This window comes from Prionailurus bengalensis, chromosome B1 (genome assembly GCF_016509475.1).
Source record: "Prionailurus bengalensis isolate Pbe53 chromosome B1, Fcat_Pben_1.1_paternal_pri, whole genome shotgun sequence".
Lineage (NCBI taxonomy): Eukaryota > Metazoa > Chordata > Mammalia > Carnivora > Felidae > Prionailurus > Prionailurus bengalensis.
The window spans coordinates 123,072,381-123,096,053 of NC_057344.1; the positions used below are offsets into that span (position 1 = coordinate 123,072,381).

General features: G+C 38.1%; 1 long non-coding RNA gene across 1 annotated transcript; it reads left to right on the top strand.

The window, feature by feature from the left end:
- Positions 1 to 316: 316 nt before the first annotated feature.
- LOC122478271 lies at positions 317 to 21,844 on the top strand. The gene is made up of 3 exons (XR_006295928.1): positions 317 to 333; positions 19,218 to 19,326; positions 21,831 to 21,844. It is a non-coding gene; the product is annotated as an uncharacterized LOC122478271 (long non-coding RNA).
- Positions 21,845 to 23,673: the final 1,829 nt, after the last annotated feature.

Genomic DNA, 23,673 nt, shown 5'->3' on the forward strand with positions numbered 1-23,673 from the left:
AATAGCCAAATAATGGGAACGTCCCAAGTGTCTATCAATAGATGAATGAATAAAGAAGTGATATATATACACAATAAATATTATTTAGCCATAAAAAAGAATGAAATCTTGTCATTTGCAATGACATGGATGGAGCTAGAGAGCATTATGCTAAGCAACATAGGTCAGAGAGAGACAAATACCATATGATTTCACTCATATATGAAATTTAAGAAACAAAACAAATGAACAAAGAAGAAAGAGAGAGAGTGAGAAACCAAGAAACGACTCTTAGCTATACAGAACAAACTGATGGTTACCAGAATGGTGGTAGTTGGAGGGATGGGTGAAATAGTTGATGAGGATTAAAGAGTATACTTATCATGATGAGCACTGAGTAAGGTACAGAATTGTTGAATCACTATATTGTACACCCGAAACTAATGTAGCACTGTATTTTAAGTCTACTGGAATTAAAATAAAAAGCTTTTTAAAATAATAATAATAATAAACGTCCCCTTGGATAATTTATCCCCTAATAAATATTCCAAGTTTCAGAGTGGGTGGGAGAAAGAGATTGAGAAATAACTTGAGGACCATTTCTTTTGAACCTGAATTCAAGCCTCAGTAAGTTAGAAGTGAAAGAAAAGCTGAATACAGTCAAGTCCACCATTAATGGAAGGAAATACAAAGGCATTTGGTTTTATGTTTCCAAAATCTTCAAACTCTAATTAATAGCAGAAAGGATTCAGAACTGTCAATGTCCATTTATTTTACATTTGCTACTTTCCCCTCCTTCAGTGACACTCAAGACAAGACACTGAAGAATATGCTGGTTGACTTTTGAGCACAAGAGAAATTTGAAGGCCTTGAGCTATTCTCCATTTCTCCAATAGTTCTGAAGAAAAAGAAGGGAATGAAGAAGGGGTGAAAAAATAACAATTACATCCAAAACTAACACCTAAAGGAGAAACTGTCGATGTCTGATTACACTGACTGTTACCCAGAGGCAAATAAATACACCTAACTTAAAAAATTAAGAGGAGTTTGACAAGAGGAATATTTGGGGGATCCTCCCAGAGACAGGGCTCAGCATGAAAAAGCAGAATGTGTTCAGGGAATTATAATCACTTAGTATTGCTTACCTGCAGACTTCAGAATGCGAAATGTGTGGGGCCAGGTAATAGTGATTCCTGAATTTCTCAAAAGATCTTTATATTTTATCCTCTGGGCCATGGGATCTTTACTGAAATTTTCTGAGCAGAGTGGTGATTAGTCAGAACACATTAGAAACTCATTCTTGCAGCCCTGGGGAGGGGGCACTAGAGGTGAGGGCAGTAATGAGGCTTTCACTATGTAGAGACAAGAGATAATTTAAAACAGATAAGAGCCTGTTTTAGGGCAGTGTGAAGGGAAAAAGTGCATCAGATAAATGGCATATTCTTAGGAAGTATAGGTGACATGGCAGCAAGACTGAAAGAGCACAGGATGCATGGTAGATGGAGATGGAATTGAGGCTGATTCCAGTGTCTTTCCTGACAACTGGAAGTGGACAGTAGGCCCCTTCACAAATTTGGGATCTAAGAACAGCATCAGGTATTTGTGGTGAAGATGGTTAAGTTTGGCATTGGACTTGGCAAGTTTGAAGTGCTTCTAAGATATTCAAATAAAGTTGTCTACACAAAGGCTAGAGCTGAGAATTGAGTTCTGAGCTAAATATATAGATTTGGGGTGAGTCCCATTTTGATAAGTCTCCACAGTGTAAATCCTCTTTTCCTAGCACTGAATTCTCGCATGGTCCCCTCCCTCCAAAAAAATGATTAATGCAGAAGTGTAATTAAGTTCCTCCAGTCAAATACATTCATGAGAGACCATGCTTGAGAACTGCATTTTGTCAAAAGAGTCTGGATATGTAGCATCCATTCCGTTGGTACCGATCACAGCAAGGACAAAAAGGTTCTGGAGCTGGAGTCAGGAGCTGTTCTAGCAGCTCCCTGATTAATACAAAGGCACAATTCCCTTAGCCTTCTAGGTCCTGACATTATTTTTGGAAGCTCAGCCTAGAGTCTGCTAGGTTCTATGAGCTACATACCTCTCTCAAGAAATCCCTTCTGTGTAAACTAGCTTGAGAGGATTCTGTTGTCTATAACAATGAGCACTTTGCCAAGTATGGGGTGTTAACTGAATCGCTGGGCATAGATAATACAGTCCAGGGAGGGAGTGTAAGGCATTAGGAGAATAACAGAAGTAGAAACTGAAGGAACATTTCAGGCAGGGAGAAAGTATCAGCTAAGGGCCATAGGCAGAAGTGTTTGCACTACTATCTGTGGAACCATGAATAGCTCAATTGATTGAGAACTAGAAGATATGACTGAACAGGGAGAGATAAAATAAACTGTAAAGACACCCTCCATGTCAGGTTTGGCTCCTTTTCTCCAGAAAAAAGCCACTGAAGTTTTAGCGAATATGCCAATCTGGAAAATAAATATAACAGTAGTAAACAGAATAGATTGAGCTGAACAAAGAGACCAATTGGAGAGGATTTCAATGGGACATAAGTGACATAGATGAGAGAGGGATCACAAGAGATAGATGTGAGAAACGCCATAAAGAAAGGGGCATTAAGATGGTGTTTGTTATGACAGAAAATCCAAAGATTACCAGAAGTCTGGAGATGGAGGGAGAAGTGAAGAATAATCCATTGTACCAAACAGAACATCAAAAAAAAAGTTTTTTAAAAGAAATCTTAGAAACATGGATTTTTAAGGTGACAAGAGGTATTCAAAAGATGTCCAGTAAGCAGATGTAAGACTTGAGATCTGAGATGTTACGGGAGATAAGGTGGTCATTCCCCTCAATCCCTGGTTATACCAGGCAGAGGTAATAGTAAAAAGCATGAAAAAAGAAACACTTTCTGAGAGCACAGAACCTGTGCTGGGATGTGTCCCCATCTTTGGGGTGAAAAAAGAGAAGGAAGTTCTGTGAAGAGAAGAGACAAGCAGCAGCCAGTGGAGACAAGAAGACAATGAGGAGACACTGGATTATCAAGACCAGAGAGTTGAGGAAAGAGGTCCCCTTTACCTCTGGAAGTGGAAGTTCTAGTAAAGAGAAGGAGAGGAGAAATAAATGGCATAAAAAAAGAAACTCAAGAGTTGAGCTACAAAGGAAAAGAGGCAAGTATGGTCAACTTTAAAAGGTTGGACAAGGAGACTAGCAGGATAATAGCAGTAGCAACAGGGCCAAGAGGAAATTCCTTCTAGGGAGCAATTGAGAAGAATAATGAGGACTATCTCTAATATGGGACTGATCTTCCCCATAATTTATACATATGGGGAAATGCTTTTCAAATCCCAAGCATTCTAGAAGGGAACCTCCAAAATATGGTGTATAAACTGGATATTACTTATAGCAGCCATCTTAGTAAATTCACCTTGCAACTTCATGGGTTAACTGATTGTGAATGACTATGAACTGAAACTTTGGACCATGAGACATTAACATATCCAAATTAAAAATTAACAAGTAAGAGGATAGGTTATACTAGTAGTTACCAACTTAAGTCCACCTTCCATATGTTTTTTAAAAAAATTTTTTTAGTGTTTACTTATTTTTGAGACAGAGAAAGACAGAGCATGAATAGGGGAGGGTCAGAGAGAGAGGGAGACACAGAATCTGAAGCAGGCTCCAGGCTCTGAGCTGTCAGCACAGAGCCCGACACGCGGCTCGAACTCACAGACCGTGAGATCATGACCTGAGCTGAAGTCGGACACTTAACCGGCTGAGCCACCCAGGCGCCCCACCTTCCATATGTTTAACAATATGTTGCAGTTTATACATAAAGAAAATAATACTTACATCCTAGGATAAAAGCACAAAATTTAAACTCTTTTGGTGTTGCTAGGGAATGCTTTCTGCTACCCTAGACAATAGCACCTTCACTGTAAGTCTTGTTAAGGGTAGTATACATTTCAAACATGAGTCCAGGATGGTGGATGAATAGATGACCAGGTGGAAGGGAAGATGTTGGGAGTCTGGCTATAGATTTTAGATAAGGGGGCAGAGGGAAGCTTACCCATTCCCTTGAGAATCCAGTTACAATAATACAGTGCAACCCACTGACTACCTGTCCCACATGTGGCCTCATGAAGATGCTAAAGTGAAGATGCACAATTTTCATTTGTCAACTAAGTATCCTGAATATTACAAATATGTATTAAGAGGGAGATGTTTCACATAAAATAAACCAACCTCCAAGGAAGGACTCTTTTTAACCCTGATTTATGTATACGTAAAAACAGTAAGAGTCTGGGATTTAAAGACACGCAGCTTAAACAAACAACGTGCTCTAAAAAACACTGTGTCAATACTGATGCTTTTTCTATGAGGGCCACCAGAAAATTCAGAAGAACCATATATAGCCTTCTTTCTCCAACAATGTTAGCATTTAAACTAACTTTATCAGAAAAAAAAATAAACTAACTTTATCAGGAAATGAGCATGTTTCAAAGATAAATAGTGAAAACAGTAATAGTCAACCTCCTGGAAGACAGTGGAACCAGAATATGTGTTTACCTCACTTTAAAAACCAAAAAGCTAACTTGTTCCTACCCTCATAGATGACTGACCCTATGTAATTTGTTATCCAATGAATATTACAAGCCTTTCAAGACTATTGGCCATCCATCCATCAAGTTTCTAGACGGAAAGATTCAGGCAGTGTTTTTTCTCAGGATTATGGAGCCCAGACCCCAGTGGTCAGTTCTCATAATCATGCCACTGCCCTGAGCATACTGCAGAAGGTCTGTGGTGACTCTCTCCCAAATATGAAAAATTACTATATGAAAAATAAGATGAAATTTTTAAAGAAGATTTTTAAAAAGGAACAAAATTTGCAGATTCAATGGACTATTACTACTTTCACTTTATTATCTTTAGAGGGTGATATGTTTATTCCACTCATGTTACCATTGCTCAAAATATGTTTTTAATCATTGACATAAAAGTCTGCAACATCTGATTTTAAAAATCTGTAATAATAATGTAAGTAAGAACATGAACTCTGCATTTAAAAAATAGTAAGAGAGTTTGAATCTCAACAGGCAGTGCAGATCCCTGCAACTATCTAGTTTGAATCCTAGCAACCATCTAGTACAAATTAGCTAACATCAGTTTTCTCATATGCAAACTGGGGATAATATAAGCACCTCCTTACAGCATCATTATGATAACTAAATGAGACAGTTCATATAAAACACATATTCCCACCCCCAGTAGTCCTTTGTTCCATGGCATATAATAGCTATTGCCTTGCTGGCTCTACCATAGGGCTTGGGAAAGCTACATACTCACTTTCCTAGTCTTTTTTTCATCTATGAGTGGCCACATGACATACTTCTTACCAATAGAGATGTAACAAAATTTTGGTGATGCCTTCTGAAATGAAGCTGCCCATTTCTGGATGAAGGAAGGAGGTATAATTAGCACTATCCCATTTTTCCTCCTTTCCCCCTCCCTTTGCCTGATTAAACATAGTTGTAAAACCTAGTACTGGGATAGCCATCTTGGACCCAATGATAACAATCATGGGAAAGTCTAAGGTACTTTCCGAAACACTGGCCTTGACGTTATCATGCTGCTGAACACAGGTAGGAAAATGCTACCTCCAAATTCTCATCACCTGGGAAGAAAATAACCTGTAGGTGTTTAATGCATCCCGAGTCAGGTTTTCAATTACTTGTCCTTGAATCTATTTCAAACTAATATACTTCTTAGGACTGCTTTAGACTTCTCAATCCCTACACTGAAATTCGAACTTGAGCCTCACTACCTTGTACTTCTCCTTTCTCATGTAAGCCTGCCAAACAAAATGTCATCATGTTGATGAGAGAAATGAAAAAGTGAATAAACAAAATGAGCTACTAAAATATTTCTGTGAAATATTTCACAAAGGAGTTCAAAAAACTCCTTTACTGTGACAAAGGTGCCCCAATAATGGAAACATAGATATCACAAGACATGGAAGCAAGAGAATTTTTAGTCCTGGCTCCTGAACAGATAGTTCTATAGCTTATATATCAAGTGTTCATGTGTTGCCTTATAAATAACCTTTAATATTCTGTTTAACTTAAAGGTTATGTTGACCTTTAATAGGTTTATTACATTTAATATTATGTTAAATTATTTTGAATATTTACTTAAATCCCTCACTGCAAGGGCTGTGTCTTATGATGCTAAGACCGTGTTTAATGTATATCTGATCTCCCCAGTACTAAACACGCTGCAATACAAATGGTAGGGGAGCAGTGAGTGTTGTTTTGCAACTTAATATTTTGCAATTTAGACATGTGCCATCAGCAATAAATTACACTAATATGTAGTAATGAAATTTCATCATGCCCATTACACTGAGGCTAAAGTGTAAGCTCATGAATGAGTCTTGTTGCCTGTCTGGGCCTACATTTCCATTCAATTTTGCGGTTCTCCACAGATCTTTAAAGATACGATAATTCTTGTGAAATAACCAAAAATTGTTATTTCCCCTAAAACAGTTCCCAAAAGGAATTATATTTCTTTGTAGTTTGGAAGTGAAGAAAAAGTAAAACATTCTAATTAAATGATAATTCATATATGGAAAATTAGTATTACATAAAGAAGAAGTGACGACTTTGAAAATTTTTCATGTCATTTCATTTCATTTCATTTTTGGAATGAACTAGTCCACTGTCTGGGCAATTGGGAATTGGGAAACAAGAAAAAATTACTCATGAAAGTGTTCTAACCAGTGCCAAAATTAATCATTAAATGAGAAGTAAATCATTAAGAGTCTGAAAGAAGTCACAATATATTCAATTATTTCTCTGCATTTGGGGAGGAAGGAGATTTATATAATAGACTTCTGAAATCTGAAGATTTGATAACTTGGGACCTAGCTGTTACAAATACATAATGCGTATTGCTTCAGAAGTAGAAATTTCTGCAACTCTCTGGGAGAGCAAATGTCTTAGAACTCCCCCTACAATCTGGGAAAGAAATAGAAAAGGAGGGAAGAGCTATAATGCTTCCCCTGAGACAAAATCTCATAACTGACAAACACCCCTTTCCCTTGCCCAATCTTCTAGATATACTGGGAGAGCTGGCAAGGGCAGCTGTGGCAGGGCAAGCTACTAGTAATCTTTGGGGAGAAGGAACCACTGTCCCAAATCGCTGGCGGAGTGCTTAGGATCTCTCGGTTATATTTTCAGAACTATAAAAATTGTTGGTTAAATACTTTTCAAACATCTTTATATAAGTGTCAGAAGTAGAAATAAACAATTTTAACATTTAGCCAGTATATAGGATTTTCTAAATTGTTAGACTTTCTTTCTATTCTTGTATCATAATCTTTTCTATTTTAAGCTAAAATTTCCATTTTCAAAAATTTCTTAGCAAGAAGTGTCCTATTGTAAGTTTCTTCAATGCTTGCCCCCTCTGCAAGTCAAAATCTTACCCCAAGTGATTTCCCCATCTCTACTCACCTGTCTCCTTTACGTCACTAAAAAGATTCCAAAAATTCCGGCTCCTCCCTAAATTCTGTTCTTATTAACTGAAAGTGATCCCTTTCTAAACATCTCCCTTGATTACCCATAAAAGTTTCCTCTAAATTTGAGGAAATGTACTTGAAAAATACCCATAATTGTAGGTGATTCATAATTACATGAAACATTTCTCCATAGATGTATTGGTTTTCCACTGCTATGTAACAAATTGCCACAAAATTAGTGGCTTGAAAGAACATCCATGTGTTATTTCATGGCTTCTTTAAGGCAAAAATGTGGGCATGTCAAAAGTGGTCTCTTTGCTCAAGGTCTCTCAAAGTTGAAACCAAGGTGTCAGCCAGGCTGAATTCCTTTCTGGAACTTGGAATCCTCTTCTAAAGTTCACACGGTTGTTGACCAAATTCAGTTCCCTGTGGTTAGAGGACTAAGGCTTCCATTCTTTTGTTAGGAGTAGGCCAGGAACAATGTCAGCCTGGCTCCTTCCATATGTTCTTTCATGCTTACAATCTCCTGACTTCCAATCCCCCTCCAGTCTTATGTGATGTAACATAATAATGGCCGTAACTATACCATCACCATTTGTCATATAAAATCACCTAATCGAGGAAGTGACTAGGGATGCCCAGGTGGCTCAGTTGGTTGAGCATCTGACTCTTGATTCGGCTCAGGTCATGATCTTGCAGTTTGTGAGTTCAAACCCCATGCTGAAAACATGGAGTCTGTTTGGGATTCCCTCGCTCCCTCTCTCTCTGGCCCTCCCCCACTTGCTCTCTCTTTCCCTCTCCCTCTGGCCCTTCCCCGCTTGCTCCCTCTCTCCCTCTCCCTCTCTCTCTCTCAAAATAAATAAATAAACTTTAAAAAAAAAAGAATTTAGAACTAGAAACCAAATATCAAGTTCTTATAAATTATTAAATAATGTGCTTAACAGCAATTTGATTAGCACTCCTCTCTTTAAGACTTTTAAGAATATTGGATAAATCAGCTTTTGCTATGGGGCAAATTGATTAAATAGTTCAAGTGATTATATTTATTATATTTATATTATATATGATATAAATATGATGTATTTATATATTTATGTTTATTACATTTATTATATTCCAAACGCAGAAGTTATTGGCTAGGTCTATAATGGAGAATTTCCCCAGAAAGGAGAAGACACAGGCAGATGGCATGGATATTGAAAAGAGGACTATAAGGGTAACTAAAGCAGGCGGCAAAGAGGACAGAGGAGAAAATGCGTGTGGTATATAAAAATGTATTTCTTTAAATCTCTGACTTCTTGTGAGAAATATTCAAATAAAGTTGGAAGTTAATTCAATAATTTCATGAAAGTATTTAAAATCAAATTTAGAACAGAGAAAACTTTTAATCCTGCTATAAATAAATAAAGTCAGAAAGAAAATAATTCATAAGGAAAAATATTTATAACATGTAATTGACAAAGAATTACTATCCCTAATATCTAAGTGTTTTTTTAAAAAGACAACAAACAGCTCAATAGGAAAATGAGCAATACTGGAAACTCTTAACAGAGAAAATACAAATGGCCATCAAACTATGAAATGATGCCAAACCTTGATTGTAGTCAATAAAACATAAAAGAAAATGAGTTATTACTGCTCACCTACTAGTTCATACAATTTATAAAAATGTGAATTGTTATAAGTTTCTGAAAAGCAATTGACAATATTTAGGAAAATTTTAAAACATACATGGCCTTCTTCCTAGGAATACTACACCTGGGAATCAACTCACAGAAATAAAAGCATCTGGGTGTAAGGATATAAAGACAAAGTTATTTACTGCAGTCTTGATTGTAGAAGGGGGAAAAAAACTTTAAACAGTACAACTGACAGAAAAAGGAATAATAAACCCTTATTTTTAATTAGGTAGATACTTATAAAATTTTATTTTTAAGAAGGATGAATATGATGCATCGTTACAAATAAATAGCAAAGTACAGAGTAATGTGTACTGTGTGATCCAATTTTTGTGAAACACAAAACAAAGTAAAAATACTCCCATTTGTTAGTATATAGGCTTATACGAACATGGAGAAAGGTGAAGAAATGTGCAAAACTGGTTGTTTACCTCTGATTGAATCAGGTGAATCAAACAACTATGATTGAAGGAAGGTAGAAAACTAAAGTTACCTTTTTAACTGTAACTGTTTGGTTTTACTTGTTACAATGAGATTTATGACTTTATTACTTATAAATAAACACTGAAGAAATACAGATTTCAGTTGCCAACATTCAAATGCAATTGTAAAATAACTTGAAGTGACTGTGATTTTTGTTTTCATATGAGAAAAAACCTTCCGGCCACATAATTGTCTAACCAGTAAAAATTATTCTGAGACATCTAAATCCTTGAGAAGAATTCAAAATTTTGTACAATTTGAGGGGCACAAAGGTGACTGAGTTGGTTGAACATCTGACTCTTGACTTCGGCTCACATCGTGCATGATCCCAGGGTCGTGGGATCGAGCTCTGTGTCAGGCTCCATACTGAGCATGAAGCCTGCTTAAGATTCTCTCTCTCCCTCTGCCTCTCTCCCCCCACCTCCATCTTTCTCTCTCCCTCTCTCTCAAATTAAAAAAAAAATTAAATATTAAAAAAAAACTTTGTACATTTTGCACTTTACACATTGAGTTGTAGACATGTTTTCTTACTGGATAATTTAGGAACCTGAGATTATCTTAAAGCAGATACATAAGGCTAGATATAAAAAACATTTTTCACAGACCTTAAAAGAAACTATTTAGAGCTATTAAATGTGAGATTATAAAGACTAATAGATGGTTGACTTATAGTCGTAAGAGATTAATGAAAACAAACTTCCTAGAGTTGCCTACATAGTCCTGGATTCTGCCTTTTTTTCCCACGAGACTTATATTGGGATCTTCAATTGCCCTCTTGGACCCCAAAATAGTGGCATTTGGGCATGTATCTTCTACACAAAAAATTGGAAAATCCTTCTCTGAAAAATCTTACCTTCCCAAAGAGAAAAGACTTAAACATACTGACATTGCAGATTGCCTAAAATAAAAACCACACAATAATTCTATAGTAAACCCCATGGTCAACAATTACCACCCGTGTGTCCAGAGCTTCCCAACAGTTTGTTAGTGTCCCATTCTTCAACAGAAATAAATAAGCAAGAACCATCAGACATCTGGGGCGATTCTAGCCTTCTAATATGAGAGAGAACAAAGCAAACAAAGATAAAAAAGCTTAGAAGAAATAATTCATGAAAAGAAAGAGTTTAAAAATCTTCCAAAAAGCTGTTATTAATATCCTGGAGGGGACAACAAGATACTGTATGCATGAAATAAGAACAGGTTGCAGTGGAGGAAAAAATCACCAGACAAACGTTTTCATAGCAGGAATAAAAATGCAACAGAAACATAAAAGAGGTTGGGGCACCTGGGTGACACAGTCAGTTAAGCATCCAACTCCTGATTGTGGCTCAGGTCATGCTCTCATGGTTCATAAGTTTGAGCCCTGCATCTGGCTCTGTGCTAATGGCATGGAGCCTCCTTGGGATTCTGTCTCTCCTTCTCTCTGCCCCTCCCCCCACTTCTTCTCCTTCTCCTTCTCCTTCTTTTCTTCTTTCTTTCTTCTTCTTCCTCTTTCTTCTTCTTCTTCTTCTTCTTCTTCTTCTTCTTCTTCTTCTTCTTCTTCCTCTCTCCCTCTCTCTCTCTTAAAATAAATAAACTTTAAAAAAAACATAAAAGAGCTCAAGAAATTTCTCTCTCAATACACCTGTTTTCATGAAGCTACCTGATAAAGTTCTCCCAAAGTGACCAATTAATTCTAGAGAAAGACATGGGATCTAGGAAGCTGATACCCTCACCCTGGAGAGAGTAAATAGGAATTCCCCAGCACAAGGGTGGGGAAGTTCCAGAGTGGCAAGTATGACCAGAAGCAAAGTACTGCCAGCTCATGCTACAATATGCCAAAGATGCCAACAGAAAAGGTGTCTGGCAATAAAGTTCGTGGTTTATTGTATCATAAATACTGTATCAGCCCTTGCTTGAAAATATACTGTGTCTCAAGGAACTTAGATGGAAGTGTAGTTAACATTCTCTGGAAAACTGTGCTACAAAACTCAAATACTGGTTTTCATGATGACAAAGACATTGATGGAAAACATGCAGCTCTAAAATGGGGATAACAGGAGTGCCTGAGTGGCTCAGTCGGTTAAGCATCACTTTGGCTCAGGTCAAGATCTTATGGTTGGTGGCTTCAAGCCCCATGTCAGGCTCTGTGCTGATAGCTTGGAGACTGGAGCCTACTTCAGATTCTGTGTCTCCCTCTCTCTCTGCCCATACCCCACCTACACTCTGTCTCTGTCTCAAAAATAAAATGAAAAGGAGATCCTGGGAAGATGGCGGCATAGGAGGACGCTGGGCTCACCGCGCATCCTGCTGATCACTTAGATTCCACCTACACCTGCCTAAATAACCCAGAAAACCTCCAGAAGACTAGCAGAACGGAGTCTCCGGAGCCAAGCGCAGACAAGAGTCCCACGGAAGAGGGTAGGAAGGACAGAGAGGCGGTGCGCGCTACACAGACTGGTGGATGGAGCCCGGGCGGAGGGGCAACCTGCTGGCAAAGCAGAGCCCCCGAGTCTGGCTTGCAAAAGTGGAGGGGCCGGATGGAGTGTGTTCTGACAGCAAGCGGAACTTGACATCTGAAAGGTTATAAGCTAACAGCTCTGCTGGAGGGAGGGCTGGAGGACAACGGGAGGGAGAGTTGTTGAGCCCCGGATGACAGAGCACAGCTTGGCGGGGAACAAAGGCACTCACCAGTGCCATCTCCCTCGCCCATCCCCCAGCCAAAATCCCAAAGGGAACGGGTTCCTGCCAGGGAACTTGCTTGCTCCTCGCAAACACCAGTTTCTTTATTTGTCTTTCTTTATTTTCTTTCTTTATCTTTCTGTTGCTTCGTTTTTAGTGTATAAGAATGCAACTGATTTCTGTACATTGATTTTGTATCCTGCAACTTTGCTAAATTCATGTATCAATTCTAGCAGACTTTTGGTGGAGTCTATCGGATTTTCCATGTATAATATCATGTCATCTGCAAAAAGCGAAAGCTTGACTTCATCTTTGCCAATTTGGATGCCTTTGATTTCCTTTTGTTGTCTGATTGCTGATGCTAGAACTTCCAACACTATGTTAAACAACAGCGGTGAGAGTGGGCATCCCTGTCGTGTTCCTGATCTCAGGGAAAAAGCTCTCAGTTTTTCCCCATTGAGGATGATGTTAGCTGTGGGCTTTTCATAAATGGCTTTTATGATGTTTAAGTATGTTCCTTCTATCCTGACTTTCTCAAGGGTTTTTATTAAGAAAGGGTGCTGAATTTTGTCAAAGGTCTTTTCTGCATCGATTGACAGGATCATATGGTTCTTATCTTTTCTTTTATTAATGTGATGTATCACGTTGATTGATTTGCGAATGTTGAACCAGCCCTGCATCCCAGGAATGAATCCCACTTGATCATGGTGAATAATTCTTTTTATATGCTGTTGAATTCGATTTGCTAGTATCTTATTGAGAATTTTTGCATCCATATTCATCAGGGATCTTGGCCTGTAGTTCTCTTTTTTTACTGGGTCTCTGTCTGGTTTAGGAATCAAAGTAATGCTGGCTTCATAGAATGAGTCTGGAAGTTTTCCTTCCCTTTCTATTTTTTGGAATAGCTTGAGAAGGATAGGTATTATCTCTGCTTTAAAGGTCTGGTAGAACTCCCCTGGGAAGCCATCTGGTCCCGGACTCTTATTTGTTGGGAGATTTTTGATAACCGATTCAATTTCTTCGCTGGTTATGGGTCTGTTCAAGCTTCTTTTTCCTGCTGATTGAGTTTTGGAAGCATGTGGGTGTTTAGGAATTTGTCCATTTCTTCCAGGTTGTCCAATTTGTTGGCATATAATTTTTCATAGTATTCCCTGATAATTGTTTGTATCTCTGAGGGATTGGTTGTAATAATTCCATTTTCATTCATGATTTTATCTATTTGGGTCATCTCCCTTTTCTTTTTGAGAAGCCTGGCTAGAGGTTTGTCAATTTTGTTTATTTTTTCAAAAAACCAACTCTTGGTTTCGTTGATCTGCTCTACAGTGTTTTTAGATTCTATATTGTTTATTTCTTCTCTGATCTTTATTATTTCTCTTCTTCTGCTGGGTTTAGGGTGTCTTCTTTAGGTGTGCTGTTAGATTTTGTATTTGGGATTTTTCTTGTTTCTTGAGATAGGCCTGGATTGCAATGTATTTTCCTCTCAGGACTGCCTTCACTGCATCCCAAAGCGTTTGGACTGTTATATTTTCATTTTCGTTTGTTTCCATATATTTTTTAATTTCGTCTCTAATGCCTGGTTGACCCATTCATTCTTTAGTAGGGTGTTCTTTAACCTCCATGCTTTTGGAGATTTTCCAGACTTTTCCTGTGGTTGATTTCAAGCTTCATAGCATTGTGGTCTGAAAGTATGCATGGTATGATTTCAATTCTTGTATACTTATGAAGGGCTGTTTTGTGACCCAGTATGTGATCTATCTTGGAGAATGTACCATGTGCACTCGAGAAGAAAGTATATTCTGTTGCTTTGGGATTCAGAGTTCTAAATATATCTGTCAAGTCCATCTGATCCAATGTATCATTCGGGGCCCTTGTTTCTTTATTGACCGTGTGTCTAGATGATCCATCCATTTCTGTAAGTGGAGTGTTAAACTCCCTTGAAATTACCACATTCTTATCAATAAGGTTGCTTATGTGTATGAGTAATTGTTTTATATATTTGGGGCTCCTGTATTCGGCACATAGACATTTATAATTGTTGGCTCTTCCTGATGGATAGACCATCTGATTATTATGTAATGCCCTTCTTCATCTCTTGTTACAGCCTTTAATTTAAAGTCTAGTTTGTCTAAGGGCTAGTATCCAAAATCTATACAGAGCTCACCAAACTCCACACCCAAAAAACAAATAACCCAGTGAAGAAATGGGCAGACAACATGAATAGACACTTCTCTAAAGAAGACATCCGGATGGCCAACAGGCACATGAAAAATGCTCAACATCGCTCCTCATCAGGGAAATACAAATCAAAACCACACTCAGATATCACTTCATGCCAGTCAGAGTGGCCAAAATGAACAAATCAGGAGACTATAGATGCTCGCAAGGATGTGGAGAAACGGGAACCCTCTTGCACTGTTGGTGGGAATGCAAATTGGTGCAGCCACTCTGGAAAACAGTTTGGAGGTTCCTCAGAAAATTAAAAATAGACCTACCCTATGACCCAGCAATAGCACTGCTAGGAATTTACCCAAGGGATACAGGAGTACTGATGCATAGGGGCACTTGTACCCCAATGTTTATAGCAGCACTCTCAACAATAGCCAAATTATGGAAAGAGCCTAAATGTCCATCAACTGATGAATGGATAAAGAAATTGTGGTTTATATACATAATGGAGTACTACGTGGCAATGAGAAAGAATGAAATATGGCCCTTTGTAGCAACATGGATGGAACTGGAGAATGTGATGCTAAGTGAAATAAGCCATACAGAGAAAGACAGATACCATATGGTTTCACTCTTATGTGGATCCTGAGAAACTTAACAGAAACCCATGGGGGAGGGGAAGGAAAAAAAAAAAGATGTTAGAGTGGGAGAGAGCCAAAGCATAAGAGACTCTTAAAAACTGAGAACAAACTGAGGGTTGATGGGGGGTGGTAGGGAGGGGAGGGTGGGTGATGGGTATTGAGGAGGGCACCTTTTGGGATGAGCACTGGGTGTTGTATGGAAACCAATTTGACAATAAACTTCATATATTGAAAAAAAAAGAAAAGAAAAGAAAAATTAAATAAAAATTAAAAGGGGATGACAGTGAATCTGCCACACAATTATTGTTAGGTAAATGAGTTGATATATGTAAAGCATTTAAAATGGTACCTAGAACACAGAATGACAAAGATACTAGGTATCACTGTTGTTGTTGTTGTTGTTGTTGTTGTTGTTGTTGTTGTTGTTATCAGGCAGGTTATTTAACTCTGGATCTGGGCTTCCTGGAACACTGGCTCTACCACTAGCTGTTTTACCTTGAAAATTTTATGTAAACTCCTCAAGACTCAGCATCATCATCTGTAAAATGTGCATCACAAAGATACCTACTTCACATATGAATTTTACGAACTGAAATTCATTCAAAGTATTTAGCAAACTAAGCACTCCATTGAATATTAGATACTGAATATTAGATAACTTGTTTTTCATGGATAACAATATTTTTAAATTGAGGAGAAAACTCTCCACCACCGAACAACTATTTTTATTTTTTTTTTCATTCCTTAAAGTTTATTTATTTTTTAGAGAGACAGACTGGGAGCCAGGGAAGGGCAGAGAGAGAGGGAGACACAGAATCCGAAGCAGCCTCCAGGCTTTGAGCTGTCAGCACAGAGCCTCATGCGGGGCTCGAACTCAGGAACGATGAGATCGTGACCTGAGCTGAAGTCAGACGCTTAACCAACTGAGCCATCCAGGCACTCTTGAGCAACTATTGTTAGTTTTTAAATATTTTTATATTGTCACAACCACGGCATTTGTGTTACTTTGTATTATTTCAAAGGATTCTGAATATGTGATGTTTCCACATCATCTCAGTAATTTTATTATGCATCTATCAAACATGTCATAAAAATGATATAAAATACGTCACCAAAATATCTGTGAGACATTCAGATTGTTGGTCATTTGGTTCTCACAGAGAAATGGAATGTACATATTTGTGGTTTGGGATTTTGGCTTCTTTTAGATTATTTCCCAAGACCCTCTGGAGACGTGCAAACAGGATGGTGCATATCACTCAGATGTTCTTCAAGGCAAAGTTCCCAGCGCCACAGCCACAGAAAAACTGGCAAGTATTTAAATTCCCTCAACATTTTTGGCTTCAGTATTAAAACAAAATGAAATGCTAACTGTATAACAATTAATGATTTTTAATGTGAGTATTTTTCAAAATTGCTCTAGGAATTTAAAATCTTGACCGAGGATTCTTTATGCTGCTACTGAATCCCTGCTCCACTCTTCATTTTGTAACTCATCCCTCATGCTTTAAAGTTTTCAGACTATTTATGTAACATATATGAAGTTTTACATTTTTTCTTTCTAAATATTTTTAAATAATATTAATCTCCTTACTTTGCGAAGCAAGTTAACCCCCCAAAATTAAGAATTTGAATTGAGAATGATTTCTGCCAATTACATTTTTCTTTCTTAGGTGCTTGTAAATGATGAGCCCACTAGGGAAAAAAGAGAGAGCCAGGGTCTCTTGCAAAGATGCTAGTTTTTCCCTCTGAGGCTTTGGAGTCAAATCTTAGCAATGCTCATAATTAGCTGAATAACTGTATTAGAGATGCCAGTCTTTGCCTTCCTGGTAACCTTCCAAGGAGTTTGTGGTAATTTGTTACAAAAGCAATGGAAAACTAATATACCCCCTATTGTAACATGGCCATCTGAGAACTGTGGGTAGTCATGTCACGCTCCCTGACCACAGCCTAAAAGAGTTCTATTTTAAGAACCCATGTACTTAGATTAGGTCCTCCTGTATAATCCAGAATAATCGTCTCATTTCAAGATCTTTAAGGAAAACAAAAATACTAATTTAAAAAGATATGTGTTTGATAAGTTCTTTACAGAATTTTGGATACTAACCCTTTATCAGATTTGTCATTTGCAAATATCTTTTCCTATTCCTTAGGCTGCCTTTTAGCTTTGTTGATTGTTTCCTTCACTGTGCAGAAGCTTTTTATCTTAATGAGGTCCCATTAGTTCATGTCTGTTTTTGTTTCCCTTGCCTTTGGCAATGTGTCTAGTAAGTTGCTCCAACTGAGGTCACAGAGGTTGCTGCCCGTGTTTTCCTCTAGGATTTTGATGGTTTCCTGTCTCTCTTTAGGTCTTTTATCCATTTTGAATTTATTTTTGTGTATAGTGTTAGAGTGTGGTCCAGTTTCATTCTTCTGCATGTTGTCAGTATTCCCAACACCATTTGTTGGAGACTATCTTTTTTCCCCTTGGATATCCTTTCCTACTTTGTCAAAGATTAGTTGATCCTATAGTTGTGGGTACATTTCTGGGTTTTCTCTTCCATTCCATTGGTCTATGTGTCTGATTTGTGCCAGTATCATACTGTCTTGATGACTACAGCTTTGTAATATAGCTTGAAATCTGGAATCATGGTGCCTCCAGTTTTGTTTTTCTTTTTCAGGATTGCTTTGGCTTTTGGGGTTTTTCGTTGTTCCATACAAATGTTAGGATTGTTGGATTCTAGCTCTGTGAAGAATGCTGGTGGTTATTTGAAACTCAATACCCAAAAAACAAACAACCCAGTCAAGAAATGGGCAGAAGACATGAATAGACACTTTTCCAAAGAAGACATCCAGATGGCCAACAGACACATGAAAAGATGCTCAACATCACTCATCATCAGGGGAATACAAATCAAAACCACAATGAGATATAACCTCAAACGTGTCAGAATGGCTAAAATTAACAACACAAGAAACAACAGGTGTTGGCAAGCATGTGGAGAAAGGGGAACCCTCTTGCACAGCTGGTAGGAATGCAAACTGGGGCAGCCACTCTGGAGAACAGTATGGAGGTTCCTCAAAAAACTAAAAATAGAATGTCCCTATGATCTAGCAATTGCATTATTAGGTATTTACCAAAGGATACAAAAATACAGATTTGAAGGGGTATATGCACCCAAGTCTCTGTAGCAGCACTATCAACAACAGCCAAGCTATGGAGAGAGCCAAATGTCCAATGACTGATGAATGGATAAAGAAGATGTGGTACATATATACAATGGAATATTAAAAAATAAAATCCATCACTGAAAAATTAAAGCCATCAAAAAAATGAAATCATGCCATTTGCAACAATGTGGATGGAGCTAGAATGGTTTAGGCTAAGCAAAATAAGTCAATAAAAGAAACACAAATATCATATAATTTCACTCATACATGGAATTTAAGAAAAAAAACAGATGAACAAATGGGAAGTGGGGGTGGAAGATAAGAAAGGGAAACAAACCATAAGAGACTCTTGACAGAGAACAAACTAAGGGTTGATGGAGGGAGGTGGGTGAGTGATGGACTAGATGGGTGATGGGTATTAAGGAGGGCACTTGTTGTGATGAGCATCAGGTGTTGTATGTAAGTGATGAATCACTGAATTCTACTTCTGAAACTAATATTGCACTGTATATTAACTAAAATGTAAATAATAATACAAAAATATATATGCACCTCTGTGTTTTTTGTAGCATTGTTCACAATAGTGAAGGTACAGAAGCTGCCTAAGTGTCCATCGATAGATGAATGGATAAAAAAAAGATGTGGTATATGTATGTGCTGTGTATATATGTATATGTATATATGTGTATATATACTCAGCCATTACTGAGTCATAAAAAAGAATGAAATATTGCCATTCATGACAACATGGATGGACTTACAGGGTATTATGCTAATAAGTGAGACACAGAAAGACAATATGATTTCATTTATATGTGGGATCTAAAAACAAAACAAATGAACAAACAAGCCAACAACAAAAGAAAACAGAAACAGATTCATAAATACAGAGACCTGGTGGTTGCCAGAGCAAGGGGGGTGGGAGGATGAGCAAAATAGGTGAAGGTGATTAAGAGGTACAAACTTCCAGATATAAAATTAATAAGTCACAGGGATTAAAAGTATAGCATAGGGAATACAGTCATTACTATTATAATAATGTTGTTTGGTAACAGACAACATATCATGGTGAGCATCATATAATGTATGGCATTGTCAAATCACCATGTTGTATACCTGAAACTAATAAAGCATTGTATGTCAACTATACTTCAATAATAAAAAATGAAATAACAATAATTTTGAAAGACTTTTAATTTAATCATACCTACAAAATTCCTTTTTCCATGTAAAGCAACATGCAGTTGACCCTTAAACAACACAGGTTTGGACTGCACAGGCAGATTTTTTTCAATAACTCAGTTCAGTACTATAAATTTATTTTCTCTTCCTTAAGATTTTCTTTTGTTTTTTTTTCTTTTTAGTTCTTTCCCCTTATGATTTTCTTTATTGTTTTAATTTTATTTTGTATTTTAAAGATTGCTTTTTGTTTATTTCTTTCTTTTGAGAGAGAGACAGTGCAAGTCGGGGAGGGGCACAGGGAGAGGGAGACAGAGAGAATCCTAAGCAGGCCCCATGCTGTCAATGCAGAACCCGATGTGGGGCTCAAACCCATGAAACCACAAGATCATGACCTGAGCTGAAACCAAAAGTCAGCTGCTTAAATGATTGAGCCACCCAGGTGCCCCCACTTACGATTTTCTTAATACTTTCTTTTCTCTACCTTACTTTATTGTAACAATACAGGATATAATACCTATAAAATACAAAATATGTGTTAATCAACTGTCTATGTTATTGGTAAGGCTTCTGCTCAACAGTAGGCTATTAATTAAGTTTGGGGAATCAAAAGTTATACGCAATTTTCGACTGTGCGGTGGAAGGAGATAATCGTGAACAACCCTAACCTCTGAGTTGTTCAAGGGTCAATGATATTCATGGGTCCCAGGGCTTAGAAATGGACATTTCTGGAGGCCATTTATCCTGCCTACCCCAGGGTGGGCTGTTACCTCATCTGGAACAATCATATCCTCTTTCTGGAGAATCCAAACTTAGAAGACAGTGCTTGGATTACAACATTATACAAAGTTGGGCTCAGTTACAGAGAGAAAGAGGGACAGAGACAGAAGGAGAAAGAGACAAAGGGGAGTGATAGCCTGTAACCCTTTAGAAACTGATAAAATTACCTTTGAATTTTCCAGACTTTGTTCCAGATGTTTTATGGCCATCTTGATTTTGGAGCACTGATATATCCAGTAACATGTCCCCTATTCTTTTAACCCACCCATCTAAACTTCTAGAAGGTAGGGCAAAGGGTGAGAGCAGAAAACTTGCCAGATAGTATGAAAATAAGATAGCCTGGCTCTGTGGAGTTTGTCTCCATGTGTTTTTGGTCATTCATGGAGCCAAAATCAGTTGGGACTTGAAAACGAGGTGGTAATGACTATAATTCCCTCAAACCCCAGGCCTCCAGGTAGGGGAGATGAGTAAACAGGAGAATGTGTAAAAGAGATATTAAGAGAAAAGATTTTATTCAAGGTTCTTTGTGTTGTTGATTCCAACTATACCTCTCAATTCCAACTCATCTTTCTAGGTTAGTCTTAATAAAATACCTTTCTTTCAAGGCTTCTTTGACTCTCTAAGTAGAAGTCGCTCCTCCATTTCAGTGAACAAATATCTGAGCACTATTTGCCAAGCATTGAGTTAGGTGTTGAAAATGCACAAATGAAAAAACAGGGTACAGTCTTTGCCCTCTGAATACTACTTTGGAACTTTGCTGCCACTGACCACTTCCAACATCATATGAAGGTCTCTCTGTCTTGTTGACCTAATGAATGCTGACCCCACAGCTATCTGCAAGCCCTTAAATAGGAAGCACTGGATCGTATTCATTACAGATTCCTCAAGGTGAGCATAGGCCTGCCCTAAGGTAAATGAGCACAAAAATTCATCAACTGTTTATTAAACACCTACTGCATACATGCTACTAAATACAGCTGAGAACATAAATGAAATTTAAGAAGGTTCCTAACTAGAAATTGCCAGTAGGATTTCAAAGATGGATCTCCATACTAAATATCAAGAGCAAAAGAAGACAATGGGTTCCAAGTGCCATGTTGAAAGGGATGACTGTGAGATGGAGCTGACATCATCTCCAGAGTGGGGCACTTTAACCTAGGTCTCAGCATTTTAGTATTTGAATGACCCAAGGGTACAGGAAAAGAAAGAACATGATGAGTAAGGGCTGAATGAGGAATGCATTTCTGTTTGGAAGACAATGTAGACACTAGCTTCCAAAGAGCATAGGTCCTATACTGGAAAAAATGGAGAGGTAAGAAGGATGAGAAGGTTAGAGTCAGATTATAAAGGGCCTTGAATGTCAGACACAAGACTTGGACTTTCATCTTTCTTTCACACCTTTCCAAACTAGATGCAACTTGAAATCATAGGATGTCCCTTGCATCTGGTAGGTGAATGTTTCTTAGCCCCCAGTGATTTCTCAGTGGCTAAATAATCGCAGCTTGCCAACACAGCCATGAACTAGTCATCAAATTCTTCCCTTGGCAATTCTAGAGAAAGATGTCCTTTATGTTAACTTATCTACCTGGACAGACTATAATTAATTAAATAGCTGGCTATATGATGGATTTTATAAGGTCACCAAATGTGCATTTAAAAAAAAATTGGGGTGCCTAGATGGCTCAGTTGGTTAAGCATCTGACTCTTGGTTTTGGCTCAGGTCATGATCTCATGGTAGTGAGATTAAGCCCTGTATCAGGCTCTGCACTGTGCATGGAGCCTGCTTAAAATATTCCCTCTCTCTTTCTCTTTCTCTCTCTCTCTCTCTCTCTCTCTCTCTCTCTCTCTCATTCAAATAAATAAATATATATAAATCAAACTTTTATTCTCTGGAAACCATACACATACTAGTTATACTGAATAAAGGACAATAGAAATGTCTTCATGAGGATATTTCTCTATTCTCCAAGATTAAAGTCTACCTCAAATGCCTGCTCCTCTACAGTGTCCTCTGAGTCCTTCATTCAGAATGGCACTTCCTCCTCTGCTCCCAGAGCACTAACCCATGATATGGCACTCCCCATGATAAGCCAACACAAGACTTGGTTGTCTGTGTGTCTTTTTTCCCATAGATTGTGATCTTGCTTTTATGGATAATAATTGTAGCTAATATTTTTCGAGGGTTATCCTATCTGCCAGGATGCTTCCTAAATGCTTTAAAAAAATTACCTCATTTGTTCATCAAACCACCCTTTGAAGAGGTACTATCATTTGTCCTCATTTTAAAGGAAACTAGGCTCAAAGACAGTTAAAAAGTAAGGTTAACAACTAGTTGGGATAGGGTCTGCCTGAACCCAAGGCCATGCCATAACCAGTGCTCCAAACTCCCTGTTAATTCAGGTAGATGGCACCTCTTATCCATCACTGCCACCCCACTGTGCCCAGCTGAGTGCCTGGAGCAGGAAGGTGCACAGTCAGTGCTGACTGGTGTTGCACACAGCAGAAATGCCAGAGATAGTGAGCACCTTTGCTGTGACTAACATCTGACTTCCCTGCTACGAAGAAGAGAGTGCTGGAACATATGTCAATCTCTCTACAGAAATGTTTTGAATGGTAGTAGTTTTATAACAATGAAATAGAGACTGATATGATTGAATATCAATTTGACTCAACACTGAAGTTCAAGACTAAAATTATCTAGGCAAATTTAATCCCTAAAAATAACTGTCATTGGGGTGCCTGGGTGGCTCAGTCAGTTAAGAGTCTGACTTCAGCTCAGGTCATGATCTCATGGTTCGTGGGTTCAAGCGCCATGTCGGGCTGGGCTCTTTGCCGACAGCTCAGAGCCTGGAGCCTGCTTCAGATTCTGTGTCTCCCTGTCTCTCTCCCCTCCCACACTCCTGCTCTGTCTCTGTCTCTCAAAAATAAATAAACATTGAAAAAAAAATTTTTTTAAACTGTCATTAACCCGTCCTGGGTAGAGATTCAAACCCAGTTCTCCTATGTAAAAGATGAAGAGAAGGAAGGAAAGGGGGAAGAAGAAAAAGAAAAGTTTTAGTCTGTAATTTTGACTTCTATATCTCTTAACTCCAGCCTCGAAAGCAGTCCCTATACATAAAACAGAAAACAAAAGAGGGTGTGCATGCTAAGTTCCAAATGAACTATATACAAAATAATTCCCTCCATAGTTATGTAGAGAGAGATTTAAATAAAGTTGAAGTAGACACGTAAAGAGTAAAGGAGTCGGGGTGCCTGGGTGGCTCAGTTGGTTGAGCGTCTGACTTCAGCTCAGGTCATGATCTCGCAGTTTGTGAGTTTGAGCCCTGCGTTGGGCTCTGTGCTGACAGCTCAGAGCCTGGAGCCTGCTTCCGATTCTGTGTCTCCCTCTCTCTCTGCCCCTCTCCTGCTCACACTCTGTCTTTCTCTCTTTCAAAAA